Source organism: Balaenoptera acutorostrata, chromosome 10, assembly GCF_949987535.1.
Source record: "Balaenoptera acutorostrata chromosome 10, mBalAcu1.1, whole genome shotgun sequence".
NCBI classification, from domain to species: Eukaryota; Metazoa; Chordata; class Mammalia; order Artiodactyla; family Balaenopteridae; genus Balaenoptera; species Balaenoptera acutorostrata.
Window position 1 is genome coordinate 63,188,943 of NC_080073.1, and position 14,395 is coordinate 63,203,337.

Consider the following 14,395-nt stretch of genomic DNA (forward strand, 5'->3'; position numbering starts at 1 on the left):
CCCGGTGATGCCTGACGATGGAGCAGGAGAAGAGGGTGGGCCAGGTCCAGGGTCAGCGATGTGGACCCGCTTAGGGTAGCAGGTGCAGAACTCGCATCTCGTTGGGGACAGAGAGAGGGTCACCTGCACAGCGAGGGTCCTAGCTGTCCAGCCTTTGCTGCACAGGGCTGACAGGAACCTGTGGGGTTTCAGGGGATCCTGTTGTATTCATGAGGTACGTTTTACTTCCCAGTAAAGGCTGGTGTGATGCTGAGTCCCACCACCAGCCCGTGAAGCATCAAATAGCATCAAATAGAAACAGAATTTGCAAAACAACAAATCATTTCCCAGGAGAAATGAATATAAATCAAATAGACCTCCGAATTCTGTGCTGTTGTACTTGACAAAGTCTTTCCTTTGTTTCTCTTTCATGATGTTATTTTTAGGTGACTGAATTTTGAAAAGTAACTTCAAAGTAGCTTCTTTTTCTTCTTTGTTACTATTATGGTTGTTTGCTGTTTATAGAGTGCCTTTGAAGCCCAGTTTCTTCAGGGCTTAAGAACCTGCGGTTCTGTACTTGGGTCTTGATTCTGGAAGGTGAAGGAAGCTGCCTCACTGTTGATTTAGCTTCATTACTCTGTCACACTTTCACACTGTGGTTTGCAAAATAAAGATTTCATATAAGAGAACTGTCTTAGAAAAACAAAGTTCTGTGGCAGTGGCTGCTTGGAAGACATGGGGTAGGGGGGTGCTTAGGAGTGAGTCTCTGGAATTTTCTGTGGGACCTGACAAAGCTTGAACGCTTCCATGGCAGTGATCAGGTGGTCTTTGTACTGATGAAAGTTGAGCATGCTTTTGTGAAACGTTATCATTTCTCTGGGTTTTCTGTGACTTTGTTTAGAAAAAGAGAGCAGGCCTTCATCTCTCTTCACTGCTTCAGCTACTTATAGGAAAATGAGCAAAAGTCATAATATCGGTGCTGCTGCTTTGTCCACGCCCCCGCTTTGGGTCCCCAAGCATGAGGACAGTGAAAAACATGGCTCTGCTTGTGGAGAAGTCTTCGGAAAGGAAGCAAAAGCAAGGGATAGGAGGGGCTCGCTCACGCGTTGCTTTGAAATTATTTTGCAAACTGAAAAGCACTAAATAAGCATCGTTACCGTTCATGGTTACACAGATTGCTTTATCTGACTGTGAAGAAAAACAAAGTGATCATGTCTTCTAAAATAAGCCACTTGGCGTGCTGTGTCTATGTGTTTTCTCATTACTTTGGAAGGAGTTGACTGATTTTAATGAAATTCAGTAATAAAGAATATCATGACATACCTTCAGTGTCTTGAGACCCAGTGACTGAAATGAAAGTTTCCAAGCAGATAGTCATCTGCATTTGGTATATGCCAGTGCCATAGGTAAAAAACAATAAGAATATTATGGTAAATAAAGATGCTTACACAATCACTGATTCTGTTTTCTGTGTGTGTGTGTTTGCGAGTGTATGTTCTAAAAACTAAGTTACAACAGTTAACATTTATTATGGGCTTACTGTGTGTCAAGCATGACTCTAGACTGTCTTTAATCCTTTTGACAGTCCTGAGAACTGGGTACTATCATTATCTCCATCTTATTGTAAGGAAGCAGAGACCCAGGGAGGGGAAGTGACTTTCCCAAGGTCACACGGGTAGTAAGTGTCAGATCCTGGATGTTTTGGTGGATATAATGCAGTGTTTTGGTCAACTTTATTCATCACGTTGTACATCTTACATTCTCTGGGAAATTTTCAAATCATCTTTGCCGTAGACTGATTTGGGTGGCCTGAGTAACCAGCCATTGTTGTTGGTTTGTTTGTTTTTCTGATTTTTTAAAATTGAAGTATAGTTGATTTACAATATTGTGTTTGTTTCAGGTGTACAGTACAGTGATTCAGTTTTATATATACATGTATATATGTGTGTGTGTGTGTATGTATATGTATATATATATATATATATATATATATTCTTTTTCAGATTCTTTTCCCTTATAGGTTATTACATAATACTGAGTATAGTTCCCTGTGCTATACAGAGGTCCTTTTTGTTTATATATTTTATATATATTAGTGTGTATGTGTTAATCCCAAGTTCCTAATTTATCCCTCCCCGCCACCTTTCCCTTTTGGTAACCATAAATTTGTTTTCTATGTCTGTGAGTGTCTTTCTGTTTTGTAAATAAGTTCATTTGTAGCTTTTTTTTAGATTCTGCATAAAAGCAATGTCATATGATATTTGTCTTTCTCTGTCTGACTTCACTCAATATGACAATCTGCAGGTCCATCCATGTTGCTGCAAACGGCATTATTTCCTTCTCTTTTATGGCTGAGTAATATTCCTTTGTATATATGTACCAAATCTTTTTTATCCATTCATCTGTCAATCAGCCACTGTTTATTTTGACCCAGAACACCAGGAACACTCACTTAAGGAACGTGTTCTGTAAAGCCAGCCACTGTGATAACAGGAGGTGAATGTGTGTGTGTTGTCTTAGAAACGGATCTCTAGATGTTGTGATGAGGATAATGATGAGGGCAGTTATTTCCTTATCTTAGTGATTATGTATTTCTTGATCGAAGTTGTAAATTATCTCAATTCAGATCTTCACTTACTTTTTGTTGGGGATTAAGCTTTGGTTGGACATTAGTTTTAACATAATATTTTAGGAAGATTTTTAAAATTGCTTTAAGTGGAATAATTTGTATTGAGTAAAAAACTAGTATTTTGCTACTTTATAATTTCTAAAAATGAAACAGAAAAGCACCGAAGTACTGGGTCTATTTTCATCACAGACTTCGAAATATAATGCACTTTGACATGACTCTACCTGGTAGCTTTCGTTTAACATAATGTCATGGGTAAAATCTTATAACGGTTCTTCATACTATAGAATAAGCTGCCTTCAGAGTCTTTCTGAAGCTTCATAGCTGTTACCCAGTTCCTCAGTCGGGTTACGTTATATTCACTGGGAGCATAATGGATTATTTAAACTAGGTAAGACAGACCTCTTGGGTTCCATTCTTTTTTTTTTTCCCCCCTTAAACTTAACCTAGGAAATAGCAGTTAATGTCCTTGACAGGATAACATTAATTCATGTTTAATACCAACCCAAGCATAATGATTGAAAACAAATGCTGCTCTGAACCAAAAGTCCTAATTCACTGTCAGTGAAAGCTATTCCAAGTTTCTGAAAAGAGATTGGTACTACCCTTTATGTTACTTTAGCTAGGTTTTTAAACAATTTGGATTGTTTTCCGGCTTCTAACTATTAGTCATTGGATTAAGATGTCTGAAGACTGAGGTATTTTCTATTACTGTTGATAACCCAAAGTACCGTTTTTCTACTTATACTTCCGTATTATTGCATTAAATTCTGTGTACACTGTCATAAATTCCTAGGCAGAAAGGAAAAAGTACCCCCCATCCCTACCTTCTGTTAAAGATTCCTGCTCAAGATTATCTTCAAATCTAAACTACGTTATCAGGTAATATTAACGTTTCCACATTTCTATTTTATTTTTCAAAGACATACCAACTCTGTACAAGGAATACGTGCCAGCCTTCCTATGATGTCATCAACAGCCAATTATCCCCACATTGAATTGATTTCATTTCAGTGAAGAACACAGAAACTTGATGTTTTAGCAGACATATACAGTCACATCCCAGCTAAATATATGACCCTCCCGAGCTCCATCTAGGCCGTGGTAAAAAGTCTTACCCACAACCTGCTTACTGGTTTTCTGGCCACTCTGTCGCTGCTCCAGTTGTCATTCGGTTTGTTCCCACAAATGAACACATCACTGGTACAAGTCTCTCTGAACCAAAGATTTCTTAAAGCAGGGAATTTTTAAGCCGAGTTGAAACCAGAGACATTGTGCTGTGATAAATGGTCTCTGGTCCAGGGGAAGGCGGTGTGGAACCCAGGCAATCCTCCTGTGCATGTTGGGTGAACTAGAATGCCAGGCGCCGTGAAGCTGGGGAAGCCGGGAGGTTTGAGTCCTAATTGTAAATGGTGTGGCTGAAAAAAATCACTTTCCAAGTATCCTCTTAAGATATTTATTAAATGATCCTACGACCACCTCTGTAATGTCACCATATTTTTAGAGATAAAATTAAACTGTCCAAAGAATGCTTTAGTAATGATTTCTCAGTGGCCCGTATTGTTACATAGAGGTCAATGACAAATTGTTCTCCGTTTTTGTCAAGAACAGGAGGAAATTCAGTAAAGCTGTCGCAGAAGAGGTTTTTCTTGGGGAAATATTCTTACTTGACTGGATTTTTGTTAATGAGCCTGTGTTATCAGGGAGGTTTCATAACACCTTCCTGTGGTATTTTTAAAGGTGACAATGTTTTCACTATAGAAACTGTACTTTGATGCATGGGCTTTGTAGGAAGGTCACATTATTCAGTCAGCTGTGTCAGAGTGGCTTTAAGATGTTAGGAAGAAAAAATATCACCTATGCTGGGCAACAGAGAAGGCCCAGCAAAGCAGAGGCTGCATGAGGCCACTAGGATGGCGCTGATGTGAGGGCAAGGTTCGTAAGACTCCAGGGTCCCACCACACACACCAGCAGAGCCGATGGGGCCTCCTTCCTGCTCCGAAAGGCTGTCCTGGTGGGGAACATGGCACGAGGGCTCTTTCCATGTTTGCTTCTAACTAACGCCATGCTCTTGGTGTCATGTGGCCTCTTAACTCCTATGGCTTCATTTAAGATCCAGGAGTTAGACGTAGAAAACAAACTTACGGTTACCAAAGGGGAAGAAAGGAGGGAGGGAGGGATAAATTAAGGAGTTTGGGATTAGCAGATACATACTACGTATACTATATAAAATGAACAGCGGGACTTACTATAGCACAGGGAACTATATTCAATATCTTGTAATGAATGGTATATATATACTATATATATTCAGTTATATGTATATAACTGAATCATTTTGCTGTGCACCCAAAACTAACACAACATTGTAAAGCAACTATACTCTAGTTTAAAAAAAAAGATCAAGGAGTTCAAGTAGGTTGTTCTGAACGCAGTTCCAGCCAGAGATTTTATACCAGGGGATTTTTTGGTGGTTTTGTTGTTAACTGGATAAATTTGTATCTTCATTTTAAAGTGGTTCTCCCGCCACCCCCAGCTCGGACACACCCACAGGCACACACAAAGCGCCAGGCTGTAGCATCTCCTGTCATTATCATGGGCCTTCCTTAGATAAAAGGAGATCTACATAATTTATTTTACTCTCATGGAAAGTTGCTTAAAGGTGTGGGTGTGGGTGTGTGTGTGTGAAATGGGAGCAGAGAGGGAGGAATTTGCTTTGTTGTTATGAAATGATGCATTGGTTTCTTGATAAGAAAATTTGATGGGTTAATGTTTTTTAAATGTTTCTCTAGGTCTGTAATCATTCATTAAATAATAGCTTTGGGTAGGTAAATGCTGTGATGGTAACTTCCAGGAAGAAGAGGAGTGCATATTACAGATCCTACTTAACATTCAAGATAGATTCCCATCAAGATCAGTCACCCTATTAAGTGTTTCTGAATTTGTTTGCTTTTGTCATGGGGTCTGAATATCCTGTTTTCCTTCAAATATAAATTATTTTCCATTGAAATAAATAGCTACTGCATGTTCATCTGATGACTATCCTTGAAAACCCTTGACCCATTTATGTGAAGTTGTTTATCAGTTTGAAAACTAAGAACACAGGTTGCTTTCCGTTTTCCTGAGCTAATGGCATATCTCTTTTAGAAAAAATAATAGAAATTGTTGTTTCTAAGGCCTAGTTTTGTACTCACAGCAAAAAAACACATCTCTTGTTTGGCTTCTAATCCATATTTCAGAAGCAACTGGGCCAGGAAGATACTTTGGTCAGTTTTTATGGATAATAGTGCATTTACTCACAAACATTGTCCACTTACTGCACTTGAATTTCCTAATATCTCTAGCCTTTCAGCTCTAAAAACGCCATGTTTCAGTTGGTAAAATTAGTCTTTTACCTTTTCTATGATGTGGATCATTGTACTTTGTGGTAAGATTTTTTTTTTTTTTTTTTTTTTTTAATTTATGGCTGTGTTGGGTCTTTGTTTCTGTGCGAGGGCTTTCTCTAGTTGCGGCAAGTGGGGACCACTCTTCATCACGGTGCACGGGCCTCTCACTATTGTGGCCTCTCTTGTTGCGGAGCACAGGCTCCAGGTGCGCAGGCTCAGTAATTGTGGCTCACTGGCCTAGTTGCTCCATGGCATGTGGGATCTTCCCAGACCAGGGCCCAAACCCATGTCCCCTGCATTGGCAGGCAGATTCTCAACCACTGCGCCACCAGGGAAGCCCTGTGGTAAGATTTTTCAGGAACTTTCTTTTTAAAAGATTTAATATAATTTTAGAAATATAGAATGAGAAAATTATACTATTTTGCTTATAATTCAGTTAGTATTTGTGTACTTTTCTAAGATCATCTGCCTTTAGAAGATTTTTTAACTGAATCACATCTAGTAGGCTGTGTAAAGTTATGTTTTGAGACCAGTTTAACATTGTGATTTCTGTATGTATGAAATAATACTGTTGACTACTTTTCAGAAAAACCTTGCTCATTTTATTCATTGTGTATTTCTCTCTTACGAAAATGTGAGAGAGCTAGGTATCACGATTAGTATTTAACACAGTTCAGTACATCTCGATTTTACTAACCTTAGAGACCATAGCATTGAAAGTAGCTGCATAAACCGAATTTAGGAAGAAAAGGTCAGCCAGTCCAGTTCTGCTCTAAATGTGAGTTCTTTTATGTTGTCCAGATAGATCTTTGGAATCTGATTCCAAGTCACGAAGGTAAATATGCAAGTTGTTGTCATCAATACCAATGTAATATTAAGAGTACACATTTCAATTTGAATCAGACTCTATTAGGATCGTCCCTGGTAGAGTTAGTTGAAATCAGCTTTAATAAAATAGGAATTCAGTTATTAAATAAATGGCACATCCTTAAACATAATCAACTAGGGGACATTTTCCCATAGCACCTCCTGCTTCCCAGCTCTACTCTGCTCACTTTCTCATCCATATTCTCCACGTTACTGTAAGCCACGAAGGGGCGGGGGTGCTGCATCTCTGGGCACCAGCACTTTGCCAGGGCTCTCCGTGCTGTTTGGCAATAGTGGACACTGTTGGATGAATGCTCGAGTTTATGAATGAATTGTCTATGTAGCTTTTTTTTTTAATTTTATTTATTTATTTATTTATTCATGGCTGTGCTGGGTCTTCGTTTCTGTGCCAGGGCTTTCTCTAGTCGCGGCAAGCGGGGGCCACTCTTCATCCCGGTGCGCGGGCCTGTCACTATCGCGGCCTCTCTTGTTGCGGAGCACAGGCTCCAGACGCGCAGGCTCAGTAATTGTGGCTCACGGGCCCAGTTGCTCCATGGCATGTGGGATCTTCCCAGACCAGGGCCCAAACCCATGTCCCCTGCATTGGCAGGCAGATTCTCAACCACTGCGCCACCAGGGAAGCCCTGTCTATGTAGCTTTAAAAGTGTACTATCCACCTGAAATGTGAGGTTGCTGTTCTTAGCTTCACAGAAGGATAGAAGACTAGAATAGAATTGTGCTAATGATCCAGAGTTAGAGCCGAAGTTGGGCGGAATTAGGGCCATTTTTTCTTATGAAAAGTTCTGGGAGGATCTCTGTTTAGAGAAAGGCCCTGGTCCACATTCTGTGAAAACTTCATTATTCATGTAGCCATGAATAAGTAGCTTATATGGGAAGGTAGTGGCAACTGACAGTCAAACCCTTAGTTTCTGCTGATTCCAGCCTAGTGCACGACCCACTGTTCAAACGTGTTAACTGTGGGCATGTTTTTCTTTGTTTTATGATCCACATGTCAGAACAGCCTGTGTGCTTAGACAGGATCAAGTGCTTGTTGCAGTATTTCACTTCTTGACTCTGAAGAGTGGGCATTGATATTATCATGTTGATGGGTTGTTTATTATGTATATATTCCCTTATAGTTGGCTACAGGTATTTTTTTCCAACTTCATGATGGCCATATACTGAGTTGTATCTAATAATTGTTGAATGGGTGTGTAACCTGTAGAGTTCCGGTTATGGATAGACTTGTTTTTTTAAGATTCAGTTCTTAGGTTTATAAAAATCATTTTTGGAATATCTTCTCATGAAAGGTACAAAAGGTCCATCCCACATCTTTTCTGTAAAATTATCAGAGAAAGTATAGGGTTGTTTTTAATAGAACTGTCTTCACTTGGGGCCAGCACAGTTTTACTTATGTTCAAATGATTATTTTGTGAGATTAAGGAAAGAAAATCTGCCCTCTATCTGCTACTCTGGCATGGTTGCTTATTTCATAAGATAAGGAATGGATAGATTTTACTTTATTTAAATGAATCTATGAAATCCCCTCCCCCCGCAAAGGCTAAGGTTTGGCTTGCTGAGTTAATTTTCAAACAGTATTTTTAAAGAGTGTTTATTCAGTAGATTAAAAAATGTGGATGTGATTTTGTTAATGAAATATCCAGAGTCATTTAACTGCCCTTGATCTTTGCCCGAGCCTTGCATCAAATTCAAGAGGAAGGCATGGTTATTAGTAACGACTAATATTCATGTGCGCGGTGCCCAGGACTCTGGGCCCTTAGGAATAATTGACTCTGGAGAACAGTTCTACTTGAACTTGGGTTTTAAAAAGAATGACACAAGAGTCGACTTGAAAGTCATACGCGCTCTGCATTCGCAGACACTAAACGTCTAAGAGTCCGCAGCTGCAGCGCACGGGAGTATGGTTTCAGCTGAAGGATGGGGACCTGTTAGCCCTGATCCCTGTTTCCTGTTCCCAGGGGTGCAGTCCCGGTGGGGCTCCTGGTGTCGGTTCCGCCTCTGCTCGCCCCTCCCCCACCTCCCCAGTTACCAGATACGCGAACCCGCGCCGCCCTCCCCGCGCCTCCAGGACCGGGTCTGGTTCGCGCTGATGTCACCACCAGGCGGTTGCCTCGCAGCCGCCCGCCTCTGGGCACCTCCCCCTCAAAGGCTCGAGGGCTCCCGGCCGGACGGGGCCGGAGTCCGGGGGATATGCCCACGGAGTCCGGTCTCGGGAGCGCGTAGCGGCGGAGTGGGAGCCCGGGCCCCGCGGCGGCGAGGGGCGCGCGGCAGATGCGCCCCCGGGAGCGCCCGGGCTCGGGACGCCCGCCCGCCGCCTCCAGCTGCGCCTTTCAAGGCCGGCGGGGTCCCAGCTGCCCGAGCCTTAGAGGAAGCCCGGAGCTCTTCTCTGCTGCAGTTGCCTCAGGTGGATCCGTCGTCTTAAGGAGGATCAGATAAGAGTCTTTGAAAATGGCTTTTTTTTTTTTTTTTTTTAAGGGGAGTTTATAGTACACCGTGCTTTCTGTTTACTTTAAACGGTCGCTGGATTGTACTGGCCTGGCCGCCCAAAAGCCTATTTTTTTCCTCTTTGGATAATTCTGAATAGTCTCGAAGAAGCTTAATATGGGTAGAAAGACTGCCTTTCGAATCAAGATTATTTATAGCTACTCCCAAAAAGAGTAAAAGAAAATTTGAACTTTCTTACCGCATTAGACTTAACTTATTTTTCTCTGAAGACTTGTTCTGTGCCTTCATTGGAACAGTCCATGGTCCCTGGGTTTGTCTTTTAAGTTCCTGAACCTTGGTTTATTTATAAAAGAGATGGAGTTTTGCAGGACGTCTTTAAGTGGATTACAGTTAACCAGAGCACTGATGAAATTAACATTCAGCCGGTTAAGATGCTGGCTCCTTCGGAAATTTTAATCTGGAAATCTCAGATGCAAAATTAGAATAAAAAGGGAAATGGACCGACAATGGAATGTTCTGAGTGTTTGAGCCACTGTTAGTGTATTATTTGTTTTCTTTTTTCTGTGTTTTGGAGTATGTGAAAGGGAACTCTGGGGGCCTTTCTAGGTAGGAGGAGGAAGGAGACGTCTATCCTCTGCTCTTGATGCACTTTATTTCTGAGAATCATTCTCAAACCACCAGGTAAAGGGAGGGTTGCAAAGTAGACCGGTGCCCTGCTGCTGGCCTTAAACACCTCATCTATGACGACGTGTGTTATGTGAGATGCGTCCTTGGGCTGGAGACACTTTATAGTTCTGTTCAGAAGTGTGCTTTGCTGAAAGATGCGTTGCCTTATTTCCCACTTTCTGCGTCAAGAGCTGCAATATTTGTTTTAACTGTCTCCAAAATGGGCAAGCCGCTGAGCAGACCGGACTGTTTACGTCAGAATCCCCCCTGTGTAGGGAAGGGAGAGGAAGAGGAGGACCTCAACATCGAGGACTGTTACGTCCCACAGCGCTCCATCTACGACACGGTTAGGCTGAATGAGCAGATCGACTCTGGTTCCAAGGGGAGCCTGTCTTCCAGGCATTTCACAGATCGGACTTTACCCTACAGTCACAGAACACTGGATGTCAGTTCTTTATGCTCCAATGGTGCCCTTGCTTCTTCCAGTGCATTTGAGCTGAGAGGCCGTGAAACTCACAAACTCGATGAAAAGATGATCTTTGATGCCCTCAAACTAAATAGCGATATCATCCGAAGCACGGGATTACCCAAACCCAAATCCCACGCAGAAAAGAAAGAGCATAGACGGTCATGGCGAATGTTCGTCCCAGCCAATTTTATGGATTATGCAAACAAAAGTGAAAGCTCTTTTGTTGAACCTCCTGATCTGTCAGATGCTGTTACCAAGGCTGGCAAGTGCAGAGGGGGTAGTAATTCTCTCACATCGGAGGAGGATGACTCTGGGTTATGCAGTCCTCCAGCCGAGAGGGAAGAAAAACAGGGCATTTTACCTGGAGACCCGTCCCGAATTAGAAGCTTGTCTTCTGCTGAAGATATTCACATAGCAGAGCAATATAGACCCTTTTTTTCTGTTAATTCCATCAGCGAACAGAAAATCCCCTTGCTTTCATGCAGAAGCACCCACCTTGATGACAACTTCAAAACGATTTTACATGATGTTTCTCCACCAGAGGAAACAAAACGTGTCAACGGTCAAAGGGAAATCCTTGGTGAAAATTGCTGCCTGCAGAATGATGTCAAAGAGAGCACGCTTAAGGCTGACCCATTCATTTTGCCAAGAGAGGGAGAAAACAAGTGTATTTCTAACCCCGGAGAAGGAGGAAAAACATATGGACCAGGAGAATTACAAAGCACAGCACGAAGTAGGGAATTTATGGGAGGTTCTCCTGAGGATTTGGCTCTCCCTCACACAGATCTGGGGGGAAATGATGTAGATGGGGGTAGCGCAAGTTTAGTAGAAAACCTGACATTATTGACACAATACGATTTGGAAGAATCCAACGTAGCATCTCAAGAGGACATGGAGGCTCCCCTTTCGGCCCAGGAGATGGAGGCGATCCCTATGCAATGCTCCCCAAAATTCAGAGCAGTAAGAAAGAAAGCTGCTGCCCGAAAAACAAGGGCCCGGGCAGGAACCTTGGACCCTGTCTGTAATGGCTTTCACTCAGTTCAGGTAATTAACGGAAATGGGAAACTCTGTGATGCCCAAGGTCTGTGGTAGTGTTGTCAAGTGGCCACTGGTGTTTCCAATCATGGTCAATCCGGTCTTGTCTTTGGGAGGGGTTTGACTAGTACCCTACCAAATGACAGATATTGATAAGTTGATCATAACAACAAATTAATTAGGGACTGTTTTTGAGGAGCGTGATTATCCCCAGCTGTTTGGGGTCCTGCTCCTGGTTGTAGAGATGGTGGCTGATCCCTTTCATTTGAATGCCTCCACTGTGAATTTATGTTAGGCTTAGGCTTTTCCACAAATTGTGGTTTAAGACCCTGCCATTTAAGGGCAGTTATATTGGATTTATTAAGCTCCAATGGGCTCAGTCAGGAAGGTACCAACACAGTATTGCTGTGGTCTGAGAAGTGCTCTCCTCAAATTGAGGACTTTTTACACGTGCTGAAAATATTCTCTCAGTAGCTCTGCATGGGGGAGAGAGGTAATTGTGCTGTATTTTGCCCCTCACTTGTATAGCCCCTCACTTTTGGTAAGTGGTGAGTGAGGTAAGCAAGTAAAGCGTACTGCCTTGTAATAGGGAGAGGTTGGTTGTCAAGCCTGTAATTTTTTTCTTCCCACTTAGATTGAAGTTCAGCTATTTTGGTCCTTTTCCTAAGCTCTTCTGGTAAACTTTGCCTCAGAGGTAATTTTATTTTATTTTAAGCTTCTTTTGTGTTTGTGTACTCATGGGTTAGACTGGCGGAGAGTCTCTCTTCCTAGGTATTTTGTTACTTGGAGATAAGGAATTTGGACACTATCAGTCTATGAAATAATTGCTCTAATCAGGGATGCCCTTTCCATGAGGTTGCATTAAATGGCATCCTAGTTTGAAAGCTTAGCAGAGTACTTTTTTTTTTTTTTTACTGTAAAGTATTTTGCAGTTTATTTGTAGAAGGTAATTAAACTCTTAGGAGTATATAGATTCTTTAGTAGTTATCTTTTTTTAACCCTTAGTGTATTTTTGTTAGCACTTGAGAAAATTACCACAGACTCACCCAGAACTACGCTGATAGGCAACCCTGAAATTCATTTCTTTAAAACCAAGTCCAGGGGTTAAGGCAATTTACTGGAACGTTTTTATTAGGTTTTTGTTTTGTTTTGTTTTGTTTTGCCCTGAAAATTAGCTGTGAGGGAGAATAAAACTTTTCCCTGAATCCTTATGTACCAGACAAGTTCCTGGAATTAAAAATGTAGCAGTTTCCCTCCCCCCTCTTTTTTTTGGTAAGTAGTAAAACATATCTACAGCTATTAGTTCCTAGAAATAGTAACTTGGAAAGTGGTATAGAAAAGAAGTAGGATCATAGCACCAAATTCTGTTTTCACTACCTTCCTGTAAGTTTCTATTGACTTATTAGGTAAATTAATGCCTTTTTAAAAAATCATGAAAGAAGTATGGTAATTTTTTCCCAATGATTTGGGGAATTCTTATAATTCTTTGTTTATGTGTAGTTGACTTTTTATACTGAGTATTGTTATATAGAAACAATTAGCCAGTGTGGAAACTGTCTGGATTTTCTGTGGAAGAAGTTTGGGCTTTTTGCTAAGAGGGGACTTTTAGAAGAGATGATCATTTATTTGTTTGCTGTTCTTTAATTTACTCATTCATACTATAACACAGAAGTATCCTGTGTGCTGGGCTTGCTCCAGAGTCGGTGGAGTTTGTCTCTGGCAGCCTCTACATCTTTCAAAATTATTTTCCATACTGTGCCTGTAATTTTTTCTTAAGTCCTATTTTGATATTTGCTTTTATTGTTTTCATATATTCTGTTTAACTGTTCATTCACTTGGACTGTTAATATACTTATATAGTGGCCTGTAGTATAATGACTCAGTGCCCCAAACCTTGTCTTACCTTAATCTCTAGCTGAAGCTTCCCTTCCTTAGTTAAATTAATTTATTTGCCTTCCTAGCATCCTTCAAGCCCTATATTAAAAACATTTGTATTATCTGTGAAAGAGTTGAGGTACCCCCCCCCCCCAGTATTATCTATTGAGGGGTTATCATCATATACCCCAAGGTATAAATAAAATTTTCTATACTGATATTCATTTGGCAAATCATTAACAGGTCCATATTACAAGCTAGGTACTGTGGTAGGTCCAGGGTATAGAACGACTATAAGGAAAAGAGAAATTTGTGCTTTCGTGGGACTTGCATTTTACCGTAATACATTAATTAGATCTTTTGCCAGTTACAGGCAGTGGGGCCTATAAGTTGGGTGGGATGGAGAGTCGGCATGGAGAGTGCTGGAAGACTGCCGACAGTGTAGGCAGTGATCCAAGGGTGACCAGGGTTGCTGTGCCGGCCCTGTGTGATCAGATCCGTGGGGTGAGGCCTCCGTGCATCCTGCAAGCCCGTCGGCATCTTGACAGACGTTGAGGGGCTAGACGTGTAGGGCTCCACACTGTGGCAGTGCCCATCTACCTCTTTTTTCTGTTTCTTACGCTCGCTGTATTTGCCCCTCTGGCTCACGTCATCTTCTTGTCAGTGACCCCCATTTCCAATTTGAGTCTCAAATGTCATTTGCCAGTTAGCAGCAGGCATCCTCGGAAGGGCCTATAAGGATTCTTGCCAGGAAGGCTCATCTTGGGCCCTTGTTATCATTTTGCTCCTTAGCATTTTCTGTACCTTCTTTTTTTTTTTTTAATTGAAGTATAGTTGACTTACAATGTTGTGTTAATTTCTCCTGTACAGCAAAGTGACTCAGTTATACATATACAGGCATTCTTTTTTCTATTCTCTTCTATCATGGTTTATCACAGGATATTGAATATAGTTCCCTGTGCTCTACAGTAAGGGAACTCGTTCATCCATCCTATACGTAATAGTTTGCATCTACTAACTCTA

The 14,395-nt window shown here is 41.4% G+C and overlaps 1 protein-coding gene across 1 annotated transcript in view; it reads left to right on the plus strand.

Moving 5' to 3' along the window:
* Positions 1-14,395, plus strand: part of LOC103018155 (dystonin) — a 489,012-nt gene that overhangs the window by 391,100 nt on the left and 83,517 nt on the right.